Below are 13,831 nucleotides of genomic sequence, written 5' to 3' on the forward strand. Positions count from 1 at the left end.
CCTTGTAGTTCCCGTGGGATTACGGTATAACAGTTTTAGTTTGTATGAAGTCACGTAACATAGACTAGCTATAGATGAGGGTGCCGCTTAGTTACGATATCATTTTTTTTAGCATATATTATTCATTTATTTCTGAGCCCAATTACTAAATAAAAAAAAAATTAGTAAAAATAAACTAGATATATGCTGGTACAGTGTATTACGAATCGCCATCACCCTAAAGCCTACTGTTTTGTGCTTTTTAATTATTTCACGGAAAACCTTCACATGGTCCGAATTTGAGATGAAATAAACATTTTGATAAATCAATTCAATAGGAAAACATCATATTGAATAGTGTTTTTGAATGAAATATAAATGAAAACTAAAAATATTTGTTGAATATTTTTCAAGACTGGTCAAAAAAACTTTAAGCTCCCATAGTTCAGGTCAAAATTAAATTTTGAAACAAAATTCGTAAAGCTATGTAGTATGTTGCAGGATTTCCTTAAAAAATATCATAACATTGTATCTCAGAAGTCGTGTCCTTGAGAGAATTATTCATAAACAGGAACGAATATTCAATAAAGTCATACATTTATTTTTGAGATCTAAAGTTGATCGTTCCATTCTGTTTTAAAGGCGGAAGGAAAATACTTTACATCGGACAATACGCAGTCTCAAAGGGATGGAGGCTTCAAAACAGCCTTTGTGAATGAGCTTCTACCAAAGTATCGGATATCTACCCTAAACGGATTTCGCTTGTAAACACAGCTGAAGCCTGTTTAAGATGAAGAAATCGCCTTAGTATGGGAATAATGAAAAAATATGGATTATAGCTGACAAGTGACCGTAAACTATAAAAGGGTATTTATTATAAGAGTTGACGCTTAGGAATCCTATGCAAATTACATATAATAGGCTTCCTAAATTGATATCATTAAAGAGATATCTTTCATTGAGGCATATAAAGTGAAATAATTATTCCATTTTGTAATACCACAAATGAGACGTTTCAGATTTTCCCTCATCACAAAGCCACACAAAGTTTCCATCTAGACCGCAAAACAAACTTTATTTGTAAAAGTAACAATTATTCCAAGCAAACTTTCTCTTATATCCGAATACCTTCAGCGAGCCGCGCCTTCCTTTGAAGGCCGGGAGTATCAGTTTGGTCAAAATTATCATTTTTATTACCGTAATGGATACTTAGATACGAAATTAATTGGGCGTGTTCCATGAATCACAGGAACATTAATAAATGAAATACTGCGTTACAGAATATAACATTTAGTGTTTCGTAAATAAGAAAAATATTTATGTCATAATCATCATATTGTCCCTAAGACCTTTTTATTAAAAAAATAATAATTTTAAAGTATATAATAAAAATATATAACAACCGTATATCGTTCTGATTCTGATTTAGACGATAATTTTCTTTGATAACACATAATCTGTGTTTTTTATCACTTGACCAGATTATTATACAAATGAAAATTGTGTTCATAAAAACATTGTCCAGTAATCAACTTTATTACGAAGTTAAGGCTATAATTTCTTTTGTTTTAGTGTATGTAACCTCCCATTTAATGAGCTCGTAATAAGTTTAATATTAGATACGATCGCGGTCGACATCCGGCCATTATAGATTATTTCAAGTTTCATATACGATGGAAATGTCATTTTGTTGCATATCTAATGACAACACATTCTCGTATACAGAACAAACTTTACGAATTGATCTAATAAATTTTTAAATTTTATAGAACGTGTTGTATTTCAGAAACATTTTATATGCCTAGATAGTTGTATGCACTTCCTTTCCGTTAAACAATGACTGGTTCATGTTCAGTACGTATTTTTGAGGTTTTTGAAATTGTGTAGTAAGTTTTGCTTTACGTATTAATATTAAAATGACAGTGAGTCTCTCACTTCAGATGAAGTTAAATTGAAATTACCAGTTGTATCAGTTAACGTAACGTTACGCTGTATCAGTTCTAATTCACAAGTTTCCGTGGTGTAGCGGTTATCACATCTGCCTAACACGCAGAAGGCCCCCGGTTCGATCCCGGGCGGAAACATTTTTAATCTAATTTTGTAAATCATATAACTAGCGCTGATTCTTACTGTTTTTTTAATGTAAGAATCTTCTAGAAGTTATTAAAAACTTTCAAATAAAAATGAATGAAACCGGTAATATTTTTTTTCAAATTATAACTTGACCAAAGAAAACAGGGGGTTAATGTGTACAGAATGTTATCTTATTTTTATGTGTTTCATTTTCTTACCAAGGTTTGATGAACTTATTCTAAAGAAATACATCGTGCGGAAGGAAATATCAATAAAAATGTTCATACATTTTAGATTAAAACCGCGTGATAGTACTTTCAAATTGAAACAAACAAAAATCATTGAAGTGGAATCAGGTTAAAATCAATTAAAAACTATTTTTGACTCCAAACAAGCAAATCATCATTTCGAACGCTGTTCTTTTCGTAAATAAACATACACAGTGAACGTATTAAACGTTTGTATAAAGCCAGTGGTTGAAGTAGCGCTTCGTGGAAGCGAGGCTTTTGCTGTCGATATTAAAACATCACCGTTATCAGCGTAGAGCCGAGTGGCGATGCTTTGAAATTTAAGAGATCACTCAGCGTGTCCTATCAACTTCATATAACTTACCCATATAGTAATAGAGTGTATAATACTTAGGCAGAATATATAGCTCTACTTAAGAAAGTTGCTCAACGTAATGTTAGTGTAGCCTTATATGTAACATAAATATAAAGTAGGCAATACAGGTCTGGTTGTAATATCAGCCTTATGCTTTTTAAGGACATACAAATTACATTACTGTTTTATATACAGCTGTAGATACAGGAATAATATGAAATCGAAAACAGACTTTACTTGTAATATCGAGAGTTGAATAAGAAAATCTTAATATAACTGGGATATGACTTTTTAGTGCTTATGCAGACTATCCTGAGAATATTGGCGGGATACAGAACCGAGTTGAAAGGCTTACACTGGAGATGCACTCAATTGAAACAATATTGAAAACAATTTCCGTTTAAGATAGAAATGGAGGTTTTGTCGTGACTCCAGGGGATACATGAACTCTAGCTATACTTGTGAAGGAATTCGCTAAACACACACATACATTGAACTCTACTAGCAATAATAAATTATAATAAAATTCTGTATTCATATGTAACGAGCAATGTATGTTATATCAACTTGCGCAAACGAAATGAGGAAACAACAAGGCCCATATAAAATTCACAGCCGCTGAATTATTTATACACGATTTTGTTTCGCACTTTTACGATTCACGCATGTCTTTCCTTTTCCAAGGAATAGGATATCCAATGTTTTATTTATCTTCATACTATTCAGATTTTCTTCGGAAGTTATGAAGCTATTTTCGAGTTGTTTGTTCACGAAGTGAATGATGCTTTACTTTTTTAAAGTTAGTTTCAGTATTTCAATATAGCAGAATTCAACAACGAACAACAAATTCTAAAAACAATTTGTAACCGCAGCTCGGGACGGTTGAGTACCTAGTTTAGAGAAGGTATTCGTTAAAACCGAAAGTTAGTCTTGTTTTATATGTTAATCATGAACTGGGGTTTAAAATGAAACTTCAGTGATAAACCGACTCCAGCCAAGTCAGAAAATAATTTCAAAACAGCGATTTTCTTAAAAAGCTGAACTTTTATGATATCGTCAACGTAACTGCTCAGTTGACGGAGTGACTGAAGTTCTAACGACAGTTTTATTGCTTTCAAACGTTGATTTAAATTTATAATATATTTATAGCCGGCTTGAAAATATTCCATTTCTATAACACTTTTGAAATCGCTGACTATGAATACCAGCTTCACCATCATATTTACTTCTTCGATTTTTGTTACCTGAAACAAGAATGCACGTTATTAGAACAGATACGTCATAGAACGCTGTTGTTTATGGAATAGGGATGATGTGACCAAAACAACTGCCTGTTAGAATAAGGGTTGATTGATTACAATACGCTCTTTTACGAAACATAAGTGGCAATAGCTATGAGGTTGCTACCTCTTTGGTCCAACCAGTTAATGATGGACTGCAGCTAAAGAAGAAGAAAGTCGTGATAAGTTCGTTAGAGACTAAAGCGACGGTCCCGATTATTTTGGAACAGCTCAATAGGCCAAATCAAAAGTTTAACTGGTTGTGAAATTTCAACTCAAGATTGGTTGTAATTAAAATCGTATGAGCCGCTTCAGAATTGGGTCCAAAATAAATACGTTTTATCTATCGGATCCAAAGTACCGGTAAAAGTTTTATGGATTTTAAAGCGCATTGGGAGTAAGTTTTTATTGCTGCTACTGCTGACATTACTGTGGCTTAAGAGCTCTACGCCTTTTGTACTGCCGTTGTTTTAGTGCTGATCATTGAGAGGAATGGTTTTTATATAACTTAATTTAAACTCGTTTCAATTTAGAAACTGTCACTTGTTAGTGGGATGTAGGGTACTCCTCGATAGCGGTCAATACTCGCGTCGTCACGATAGGGTTCTAGAAATCATACGTGAAGCGGTTAGTCTTTCGGTAGCCAGAGCGCAAAAGGAAATAACCACAAACGAGCGATCAGTAGGTTTTGTGAGAGAGGGCACTAGGGCTATAAAAACAAATGTTAAGCCTTACTCCATCCTTAAAGCGGCTACGGATTGGACTATAATGATGGATACGTATGAAAAACAATACAAAATCCCCGAGGATATTTGTGTGTCGGCCTCCAGACCAGACATATTTATGTATTCGCGAATCTTAAAGCGCGTTGTGATGATAGAGCTTACGGTTCCTTGGGAAACCAACATCCCCAAAGACCATACCATCAAGGTCAACAAATATTACGAGCTCACAAACGAACTCACTCGAAATAGGTTCGTCGTGGATTTATACGCGGTAGAAGTGGGAGCGAGAGGTATAACGGCTAAATCTCTCTACAACCTGCTAAAAGACTTGGGCCTGTCCAGAACTCACATCAATTCGTTCTTGGAACGTACTTCGAAGGCAGCCCTAGTAGGTTCTTTTCAAATATGGTTAGGTAGGGAGAGGAGCTTGGACAGTGGAGGTGAGCGTTTAACGCGCGTTAGTTAGGGGCCCCTTAAACCTACACCTGGGTCGCAAGTCCCAGGCACTGTTGAAGCTCCACTCCCTGCAACGCAATGGACCCGGCACCCGCACGGTGAATCCATTGAATGCTAAGAGGTTTCGTCTCGTCTTAGTGTAAAATTTAACGTCGTTGTTATGAAAATCTTGTAATTATTAAAAAGTTTTCTCGTTCGAAATAGTTAACTATACGTTAGGCATTTCTATTTATCGATACAACGGAACTGCCTAAACGAATGGAGAATGTGAAATGCACTGATATTTTAATTAAAAAGTGAGCATGAACGCTTTTTTCAATATTACAAATTGCTTCGAGTCGTTACCGGAGCAATTGTTTTTTTTAATAAACTTTGAACATATTTTATATAAGCATTTGTTTCAACAAACATGCGTTTCGTTTTAAAGGATGATTTCTTTTATTTTAAGAAACAAAAGTGATATGTGCTGAAATGGAGCAAAGATTTTAATTGAAGTTTATTAAGTGACTCTGTAAGTCTGAGTGAATACGTATCCGATTAATTGGAACAAATGAAATGAAAGCCAAGGATCCGTGAATTTAATCCCTTGAGGTCATGCAGGATTTCGTTCTGGTTATATCGACATATATAATTTTGTAGACTTTAAACTGTATTAGTATTTTATATTTTACTTAAACATATTTGAAATCATAATTCAAAGTGCCGTTTAACTCTCAACCTCACAGATTTTGTGCTAAAAATAAAATTAAACGTACAAAATACAAAAATTTTCTTTTGTCGCAAATTAAAGCGTAGCATTATGTTAAAACTTCGCTATTCACAGTAAACTAAATCCAGCAACAATTGAGAGTCGTCCTAAATCCGTGTAAAACTAAAATTTTAAAACTGCTCTCGAGGCGAAGCGTTCCGAAGTTGATTCAATTACACCCTTCCGCCAGAATGCACCGACAACTAGGAAACCTGCAAAACGCATCGTTATGAAATCAAATTGAAATTTGAACTCACAGAGAGCGATATTTCACACAATCAAGATACGGGAACCGTCGGCTAACAACCGTTCCGTGGCTACCATTTTTAAGCAAATCAAATAGAAGAAACCGGATTCGTAACTAATAAAAAACTCGCAAAATTCGTTCAGATACTTTTTGTGGATATGAAAATATTCATTCCTATAAAATTTTTTCATTGCCGCCTATACATGTAGTTAACGCTTCGACATTGCTAGATCGTTCAATTATGTTTCTAACGTTGATAAAATGTTGAGCTAATGTTTGATGATCGAACCAGCAGCCTCGAATGCTACAGCTCAGTTAGTAAAGCAACTGGTACGGGATATTCCGGAGATTTATGTTCGAACCCTCCTGCTGTCGATAAATTGTTCATTATATATTTTCTACTTAAAATTCTTGTTTAAATGCTGTCCAACTTAGTTTATGGATGAATGAATTCTAAACTACTGCTATAAAACTATAAAACCCAAGTCACATCCAATAGTCTAACCGACTTCATACCAGGATATTGTGATGGCTATTCCTAACTTATCTGCTTCATCAATAACAGAAGTTTATAAGTCCTAGCGCCAAGGAGTTAATTGTTCCAGCAGAGTTATACGCAATTTATAGCAGCTTGTCTGTACAGCGTGCGGCGCACTTGAAAGTGTTCTCGTTGCTAAATAGATAATCTAGAATATTGGTAGTGTGTACGTGTTAAATAATATTGAAGTTATTGCAGGATAGCCAAACATAATAAATATTTTAATCATGTTTATTAATGCAAAACTCGACGATCGGTGTTCTATAGAGACAATGATAAATGAAAATTATGAAAGGGCAGAATATTACCATAATTTCATTACATAGAGGGACAGGGCAGCCTCTTTTCATATTTAATATGTTTTTTATGTGTATGTAGAATATGGAAATATTAAAAATTACTTGAATATTCATAATATAAGCATCAAAGATGAAAGGAGAGCTGCAAGGCAATTGGTTGATATAAAACCACATAACGCAAACGTAAGGCAAATTCTAAAGTATAATAAATTTTAATCCGCGAGATAATACCGCATCTAATTATTGCGAAACTTTTTGTTCCCTTCGCAGAATGAGAATTTATTTAAGCATTTTATTTTCTGCTTTATGGTGTACATTACTTCTCGTTTGTGGGAAGTGGATTTGCATACAAACCTTTTTGTATTTGTTCAATCGTGGTTTAAAATGTAATTTATGCGTTTGTAAACTGTTGTTTGTGACTCTGTGTATATATGAACAAACATTATGTTTATACTATTTTGAATGTTAGAATTACCTGAGATATGAAATGTTTATAGTTTTTATGGCAATCAGAATAGGAGCGATAAGCAACGCATGGGGAATATATAGATCAAAATAATAACATTTCTCTGGTCGAACAGATCAGAATCATAACATTTATCTTAGTTCAGGAAAATATCATGAAAGTCATTTAACAAATGTAACACGGGGTCGCAATATTAAATAATTTCTCAATATAGAATTTGTTTGCGAGTTATCATAACGGAAGTATTTAAGAGATTATAATTTATATCTGGCTTAACAAACCAATATACGTAAGCAAAATTTCTTTAACATTTACTTTTTTTTAATAATTTTCGAGGTTTTGAATGCCAGTAATCCTTTTTTTTTGTCTTTCATATTACAAGTCCCAAATAAAACTGTCTGGAGAACGTGTGACGTCATTCTGTTAAACGACACCTTTTTGGTTATTCTCAAAATCAAATATCTAAACGGGAAATTAATCTTCGATATCTATAATAAATCTTTCACAGACTCAATAGATTTGTACTTTGCAATTAAAATTTTATAAAACGATATTGTAGATGTAACAAAAGAATTAAAATAATTAAATGGTATCACTGAAACTTAAGATTATTAATATTAAGTAAGCGAACATTATATAATGTATGGTTTAGCATACATTAAACAATCTCACTTTCCTGGCGTCCTAAGACTGTGGCGAAGTAAATATTTATTTTCGCACTTCTCAGACAGAAGCCGTAAGTGGCCACTAGAGATGCACCTCTCGAGACTTCTTTTGTTAGTCATTGTTATGAAGTTTAGCTTCAGGCATAGTTTTATTTGATATTTCTTTTATTTAAATACAAACCAAAGTAAGGTTTGTGGTTCTCTCCCGACAATAAATACGGTTTTAATTGGAATCACTTATCGAAATCATTGTTACGTGATGAATGAAAACGTTATTGCCCTTATTGGATATTTTCTATGCGGTTCAACAACTTAAGAATAAAGTTGTATATTTTTATACCTATTATAATAAAGCTAAGTGTGAAACTCATGAAAATACTAAGATTTAGTTACGGCCAACAAAACAAATATCCGATGTGATAGAAAAAAAGCGAAACCGTAAAAGTTGGCTGGAACGCGTGCCAAAATTTCAAAAAAGGTTCGTATATAAAAAGAAAACTTTTTATTTGGCATTTAACACACTCGTATATGTAAGTACTTTAGACGGAGCCATACAAAACTTTCGACATACCGGTGATGTAAAATAAATCAGATACGAATTTACATCTCACTTTACATAGGAACAATATGGTAGCCGTATTGCTTGTGACTCCATTACTAACGAATACCGCAAGACTTCCTCGGTCCTATTCAAAGCGGTCGCCGATGTGATCTGACCATGCCTGTTTCCCAATCATATTGCGGGATGAACCAATTGTGGTTGACCGCTGACGTACACAGACGATACACAAGATGGCTTTGATGTAAATAGAAATACCTGTGATATAAATAAATTACATTTTTTCTTAATATAGTAAACAGCAGATGTTTTTGTTAAAGAGATATAATAGCAATCCTAATGTTTATCAAGAAAAAGAGAGCAAACCGCATGTATAATGTGTTAGTTGGAACAAAGAGATCACATTGAGTTATTGCATCAGTACGTAATGTAGATCATTTGTCAAAGTAACAATCGTTGGAGGTAATTGGCCCTAACTAATATAACCTGTTCCCATTTACTGCTCCACTTGATCACAACAACATTCAGTGTGCTTAACGTCTGGATATAACTTCCGGCGGTACTATTACTTTATATTTGAAATGTTTTCTTACAAAATCTTTAGAATATATTAAAAATTATGACGATCCTGTTTTCTTGGATGAAGACTCCAGATACAGTTAAGTTATCATAAAGTAAGTTACTAATAAGAGACGTCGTCGTAATAACTGCCAGAGAAATGATTAATTTGTTTCTTTTTTCGTTGCATTTCTTTACCTTTGTCAGTCATTGAAAAGATGTTTCTGAATTACAATTTTTTCGTCTGAATGACATTTGGTATCACTGTTTAAACAGCATACGCAGGATCCGTTTCAGTTGCCGCGAGAAGTATCTTTTTCACAACCTGTGCAGGTGTCTTACCCCTGACTGGCCCCTTTTCCCTGGCCACTCGTAGCTGAAGTGTATACCTAAGTAAGTGCTAATGTATAGCTGGAGAAAATACGCCCCTAGTGAGGATTTAATACATTGTTTTAAACTAAACCTCCAATCCTAAAAGCTGAACCGGCGCTAAGATGCTTAAAATTATTTGCCTCTGAGATAGTGTTAATACTAATACGTAGGTATATACTCACATCAGTAATTTTCCTCTAATATCAAACTTCACACGTTACTTTCCATAGTACACTGGGAGAATTAATTAACTACCTTTTGTATGCAGAAACTTGGGATCAACGGAATTAAGTTAAACATTAAACTAATATTTTGTTATGTTTAATTTTGTCCCCAACTTAGTAATAAACTGTTTCATACCAAAATTTTCCTACCCTTTGATGGGTTGTTTGATAAAGTGTACTCGGTAGAACGAGATATACTACATGCCTCATAAAGATTCTATTATTATTTTTTGAATATTTTCCATATAAAGGCATAGACGACTTATTCTTTTATCTTTTATTTGTATTAAGCACATGGACTTTTATGTTTAAATATTACGTTAATCTGTCTAAATTGTATTTTCAATTAAAATCTCACATTGTAAAAAAAAAAGGTTGATAAATATGTTAGCAAAATAATATTAAAATTTTCTGCAGGCTGCGCTGTTTCGTTACGTTCCAGTGAAATAAAATTTTGAGAAAATGTTATTATAGGACATAATTATGTATTAAGTTGTTTAACTAAAAAGATGTAATTTTGATGATATTTGAATTTCACATACATTTAAGGGAAATGTAATGAAAAAGCAAAATTAAACCATAAAAATTTGAACACAACTAGGCTCTACCACCATGTAATGGTAGTAGAGCCTAGTTGTGTTCAAAGTGCTGTAGCTCGAACATGGGCTGGCTCAACCGGGGAAGTACCACCCTCTCACAGAAGATCGGCGTGAAGCAGTCTTTAATGGCTGCGTTTCGTCCGATGAGTTAGAGAGCCGGTTGCCCTTTTCTTTTTCCCACCCTTTTCCTTTTGCCAATCTTTCCTCTCTCTCTTCCAAACAAGGGTGGCAACGCATCCGCAAAATTATTTTGCGGATGTCCATGGACGACGGTACTACCATCATCAGGTAGGCCGTCTCTCATTTCCCTCCCGTTATCATAAAAAAATAACAATGAAGTGTCATAAACTTTTAAATTGTTATTACCTCACACGCTTTATTTGTAAAATTTTAATGTCACATGCAATGGGATCGTAACCAAGACTTGATTTAGGTGATCCGGAATACTCGTAATATTTTCAAGCATTCCCCATAACAAATCCAATGAATCCGAAGTATTTCTATGTGAAAGTTATGCTACTAGTTCTTTCAATGGAACTCCTTTTCAATGTATAAATGAATGAATTCAGTGATATGTGCTCTGAAACTGGGAAGGATTTAAATTGCATTTGGCGATAATTAAATAACTGGATCCCATTCAACAGCTACTGAATTGGAATGTTTTTCATCGCTATTTTAGTAAACACGATTAAAATCTTCAAAATTCGGGTGAGAGTTGTTAGACTGAAGTCAAATCGTTTGTTGAATCTTCAATAATTGCTTTGTTCTTCGATTTCCATTCGATGTTAAACAAGCTTTATTTGAATGCGAATTATTTTTTAATGAAATACAAACATACGTCTGATTGAAAATTCAAGTTTTCTTGCATTTAAAGTTACATCTTGAGAGCGCGGAATCCAAATGTGTATTTCATTTAAACTAGTAGTAGACAAGTTTAAGATGTAAGAGCGGATCAACTCGTACGTAACACAAATGAGGAAGGATGGGAATATTCTTGTGGAAGTATACGGATAGCACTAAATTAGTTCTTCCTATTTGCCTCGAACTAGGTCGGGGTCAGATTAAGTACTATTTCGTAGTTCGTCACAAGTGGTCTCGGTTGTCATTAAAATCAACATGATTCAGCTTGCGCATTTAAAACAGCCTGGTTTTCATATTACATTTTCATTTAATCATTATAATGCAATCAAAAATAATTTTATAGTCATATGTTGTAAGATTGTTTTGTCGTAATTCTATAATTCGATAGTTTGAAATTAAAGTATGATTCAGTAACATGACTTTGAATATTTACTTTGAGAACACAGTGATAAAAGTGTTTTCAATCTAGGCTCGATGACATTTTTTTTCGGTTCAAAAAGTTGAATTCCTACAAAATTGACAAACGATCACTGCTACGAATATCGAACGAGACTTTGAAAATGTTCCGTAGTTTGTATTCTAAAATATATTGCCCCGAGGAACGGGATGTATAACTGAAATATTATAAAATGGTCGACTGATTTATAATACAATACTACCATATAGAAATGTCACAGATAAAATAAATGACAATTAAAATTAACTATTCATAAGTGGCTACTACAAATTGTTCAACAGAGCTAACACAAACTCGGTGATGGAATAAATAAAGAGACTTTCTAATTACTCATACAGGGAGCGCTTCCGTCACGACAGAGTCTATAAGATAACTAATTTAGAAGAAACTAATTTAGATTTACGTCATAATGAAATTAAATAACTAAAACTATATCCTATGCTTAAGAATAAATGATTGCTACGATGTTAGGACAGCGAAGCCGTCATAGTTTGTGACGTATTAGGGATCTTCTGGTTCAGACGGAGGTGTTCCGCAGAAAGCAGCGTTACTCATTATGTGATATTTTATTTGTAGAATAGTGCTACCTAGGTGATGTCGTTATAATTTCCCATATAAGTTTCGCGTAGGTAGAACATTACATAGATATATTTTTGTTTTTATCGATATGAGCATGTCGCTCTTTGTTCGATTACAATATTATTGAGCGAACATGATCGATACATGATATGAGATCTAGTGATTGGTGTTGTATTAAAATGTTTGAGATTAAATAATTATATATATTAATGATGCAACGAATACATTTATAAACTTGTTTATTATAGAAAATGAAACATTCTCAACATATATCCATTAAATATAACGTTTGGTCTTTATTAGTTGTCGCTTTTACGGCTAAATCTACTGATAGGAATGTTTTTAGACTTTTCAAATGTGTCCTTAAAAAGCAGAATAATAGACAAAAAATATGATGATATACTTATCTTTAGACGTAGCGAAATAAAACTAAGGACAAAGAAAATCATTTTTAATGTCGGCATACGTTAAAAATATTTTGAATGTCATTAACACAAACATTGGGAACTTTCTTTCTTTAAATAGAGTAATATTTTAAGTTTTAATACTGAAATATATTATTATAGTTAAATAGAAAACATCATTATACAGACACGTTTCTGGGGACGTCCCATCTCGTGTGAGGTTGTTGGCGAAGACAGGGAGATTTACGTTCTAAGATTAACTATAGCTTGATGTGCTATTTACTATACAATTGTTTTAGATTGCATATTTATTTTATATAGAACAATATTTAAACATAGATACTATTAAAATCTATCACTATTTCGAATACACAGACAAAAAACTCACATTTAGTACTTTATACCCAGCTATGCTACACTCTCATAACATTAAACAAATAAAGTGAAAGCGTCAACACAAAATAAATTTATAATTTAACTTGACACTGTTTGTTGGAACAATAAAACAACATTGGCACATTTTAAGACAGCTTATCTAATATTATTATAACAGGAATGATAGCAGAGGCAAAAATGGTTCGTCTCGATTTTGGGAATTGTAAATACAGAATAATGGAGAGGTGTGGGGGAATTTTAACTTTTCAACTATAATTATTGTTTTGAGTTTTCGTTAATTGTAAAGAAAAAGCATGTTACCATTAATATGATTAAATTATCGATGGACTAATATATACATATATAACTTGCTATTATTACAGATTTTATTATTCGACAGTCATTCTATTAACAGTTATAGAAAGTCTATTGAATTTCTACTTACAATTGTTTAATTAATTTTAAAAATTATTGAAATATTACAAAGAATTCCAAAGTTCATAAGAATAATCAAACAAATCAAATGAACCGACAACCTTTAGTTTGTATCGATCTGGGGAAGAAAATTTCCCCTCTTTCATACCTCGTTTGCTTTGTGAATTTTGATTTTAAAAGAAATTGAATCCTATATATAAGAGCTTAAAGTTGATTTCCTCGGTTTACCATCACATGTTAGAATAGGCCAATTGGAGTGAAAAATAACTAAATTCAGCATTGTTCTGGACTTAACATTGGATTTAATTGTAGTATTTCAGAGCTTACTT

At 33.0% G+C, this 13,831-nt stretch overlaps 1 protein-coding gene and 1 non-coding gene across 3 annotated transcripts in view; one reads left to right on the forward strand and one right to left on the reverse strand.

Annotated features, from left to right (window-relative positions):
- The window catches only part of LOC116779193 (syndecan), a 143,226-nt gene that overhangs the window by 21,206 nt on the left and 108,189 nt on the right, over positions 1-13,831 (reverse strand). The window lies entirely within an intron of this gene.
- On the forward strand, positions 1,991-2,063 carry Trnav-aac (transfer RNA valine (anticodon AAC)). Its single transcript has one exon. It is a non-coding gene; the product is annotated as a tRNA-Val (tRNA).

The sequence above is a fragment of the Danaus plexippus genome, chromosome 6 (assembly GCF_018135715.1).
Source record: "Danaus plexippus chromosome 6, MEX_DaPlex, whole genome shotgun sequence".
NCBI lineage: Eukaryota > Metazoa > Arthropoda > Insecta > Lepidoptera > Nymphalidae > Danaus > Danaus plexippus.